The following is a 3740-nucleotide window of genomic DNA, read 5'->3' as shown; positions in this document are numbered from 1 at the left end:
CCACTTGAGATCTACGAACCTCTTGGGGTCGACATGCCGCTTCAGACCGGGAAACACATTCTGCAAAATCACTAATAGTCTAAAGACTAGAATACAACATACCGGTTGCAACAAATACCGGTTGAGCTCTAGCTCATACATATAAAGGGGATCTCAATGCAAGTGTGTGTCCATCAATGACAATCACAACATAAACATCAAAAATGCCAACAACATTATTGCTAAATCCTCTACGAATGCCATAATACATCGATAAGATACCTCTAAATCCATACATTTCTTATAACATTCTATGAATTATCCATAACCATAGCAGAGAAACTAGAATTTTCTTCCTTTCATTACATCAAATTAATGCATTAAAAGAAGTAAGAAACAATTACCACACTCATCTACCAAATATGACAAGAAAACATACCATCATAATCAACTTCTTTTACCAATTCATCCTCATCATAAAATTTTATCGCATAGAACTAGCTTCAAAATTCAAATCCTACAACCAAATTAACTTTCAATAAATAAGAGCAACATATAGTACACAATTGTTTACACTTGTCAGGCATATAAAAATCTCTCCAATGACTATGTCCCATAACATAGTGACAAGTTAACACAATTTACTCCATGATTACAAATAATAACCATCCACATAACAAGAATGCATAGCTCAAAAGGCCACATGTGAGCATGTCTAATGCTTGGTCAAAGATAACATGCACGATCAACATCTCTATGCCTGATCTAGGAACAATAACATAATCATAAATATCCAACATCTCACTCAAGGCTTGATTGTGCTAGGGCACACCATAGCGGTGCTACCTTCCATACAAGTCCCTCGTGAACATCCCTTGTTGAGTAAGATGGTTAGCTTCCAAGAGATAGTCACCACACATATGTAGGTAGTGGATCCTAGCTGCATCACAGCCTCACATACCCCCATCCTCAAGATTCCCTATGTCTATTTCCTCGTACACACTCAACCAAGACCGTCTCATACGTCTTTGGAGAGCAATTCACATTTCAACACAAGGCCAACATATGAAAACAATAAGGATAAACTAGTTTAGCCACCAAAGTACAGATTAATAAAGATAATAAATCATCAATTCCAACAATAAGGCAGGAAAATAATCTGGAATTTGCAACACCGAATCAAGTAAGCAAAAGATCGCAAGATCGTTGCTAAAACTTTAAAGTTCAAATAAAATAAATTGCTGGTCCACAAAGAAATAAATAAGAATATCACAACTGCACATAACATCACTATGTGACTAGCATCTAGCCACCAACGAGGAAGGAAGGAACAACGTCTAGCTATTGCAATAGCTCATCATGTGGTGTGGCCTAGTCACACATCCACATGGCATAGTAGTGTGCACCTCGACATCACCCTGCATCACGTCGTCACGTGGCATGTAAATACTCCAAGCGGAGAAGACACGCAATGGACGATTCCCGCATGGTAGTGTACCTCGCGGAAACAGGCACGCACAAGTCACGTCACGCATAGAGACGCATCGCTCAGGATACTCGCCATAAGCCAAAGGTATACATGGCTAACGTCCACCCACATGTCTACCAACACCTAATAATTGGCAGCTCATGTGGACAAAACCTACCTTTCATGAAGACAAGGCAAAAGATCCTCCAAATTACACCATCACAATACTCAAGAATTGCCATCAATATGCTCAAATAAAGAAGAGGAATAGGTTGGCACACATAAACCTTATAAATTGGTTCATCAAAAAGGGAAAGTATTGAGTACACCTTAATATAATTTTATTATATAACTATATTTTTCCTCAAAATAGAGAAGCTAAAGTTGCTTCGAGCCGACATTACTCGTACGTCAATCCATACTATTCAAAGAATGGTGACTTCTAATACTACCCCTTAACATACTGAATTACCGACAACTTGCGGGTTGGCACTCAATAGGGTAAAAAATAAGCAACATTGCATAAATAGTATGGTTTCCCATACTCATAAGCAAACATATCCTCCATGGTTGATTACTTCACCATCCCATGGGCACATATAGCAAGCACGGGTTTCTTACATTACACAAAGAAAGCACCAGTACTAGTTTAGTCACATTTACGGTGAATACTTTTCTGTACACTATCATCTACTCAAGGAAGGTTTTAATTATGCTTCCCAAATGAATAACTGAATAAAATTTATTCTAGATACAAGTACTGAAATTCTTTATAATTCAAAATTACATAAGGAAGTAACATCATTCCTATATCTTTCACTAATACCACTCAACATTCATAATCACATTACTAACCTTGCAAATTTCTTTTCCAAAGCAAAAGACTTTAATCTTTCAATATGAAGCCAAAATGCACAATACAATTTCACATGTTTTATAGCCATTCTATTTAAATCAATGCATCCTTTAGTAGCATTTCTAAAAATCTTATAATCTAGGCAAAGAGAAGGGGAAAGAGAGTTTGATAACCAAACTATTTCCTACATAGACATAAGATCAACAACATCACACTACATTATAAAATTTCTCACTATAACTCTATCATCTTAATTGCACGGTTTTCATTTCACTACCATTTTTAGAAGAATGCCAATAGGCCTAATCATGACATTTCCAAATATTATGGTTGCAACAAAATGTTCTAGTTTTCCAAACAACAGAGATCAAAACAGGCAATCTTTTCGATAATGCAAGACCTCTTGCGAACACTCACTACTTTTAATTCAAAACAAAACATATCATAATCTGCAACCTATCATTGAAAATCAAAATACGATAAGAAGGTAAATGAGGAGCTATCAACCAAATAATACATACTATGCATGCACATCAAACAAGCCTTTCATTTGCACTTTCTAATCATAATAAGTCAATTATATATATGTCCAAAAGCAAGTTCAATGTAGCATTGTAAAATAGGTCTTCGATCAAATTGGTTGAATGAAAGACATAAAACAATCTTTTGTGGAACACATTAATACACTCTCGAAGCTACTATAACATGTTCCCTTTTTATACTTCTTTTACACACATGGTAGTGTCACATAACAACTATTCGCACATTAAGGCACATTACTTAAGATAGAATTTAATTATGTTACTCTTACAATACACATGGAGAATTCTTTAATGAAAATATACAATTTTATCCCAATAACCAATATGAACTTTTAAACCTATAGCTCTTTTATTATCTAAAAACACAGAAGCGTCATTGGGCTCACACAAGGGTTCAAGAAGTCACAACCTTTTTCTCGGAATAAGAAAATTCACATAAGAGATAATTACACATATCACAACTATTTTAATTTCTATAAAGGAAGAGGAGGAAGGATGGTAAACATTCTATTTGCTACAAAATAAGCATTAACATCTACCATACAACTCCTTCAAGCGAACAACACTAAGCTAGATCATAATCTTAAAACAAGCACATTTCGTACTTTCAGATTCAAGACAAGCACTAACGAACCTAAATGGATTAGTCGAAGAGTACAACAATCAATAAGGAAGGTACCTACGACTCTCTTTCAGAATATGAGTAATCATAGATCAAGACATCAAAAAGCAAATAAAGCATATATAATAAATCAAAAACACCAACATCAAGAAGGTGAAAACAAGGTGTGAACACATGCGTTGCACACAATTAAGGTTTGCTCAAAAGAATACACAAAAGAGAAGAATATGAGTCCTTAAGATCTTCAAGATCCTATGCCTCAATCACACGCAT

The sequence above is a fragment of the Cryptomeria japonica genome, chromosome 7 (assembly GCF_030272615.1).
Source record: "Cryptomeria japonica chromosome 7, Sugi_1.0, whole genome shotgun sequence".
NCBI classification, from domain to species: domain Eukaryota; kingdom Viridiplantae; phylum Streptophyta; class Pinopsida; order Cupressales; family Cupressaceae; genus Cryptomeria; species Cryptomeria japonica.
This window is presented reverse-complemented; position numbering follows the sequence as displayed.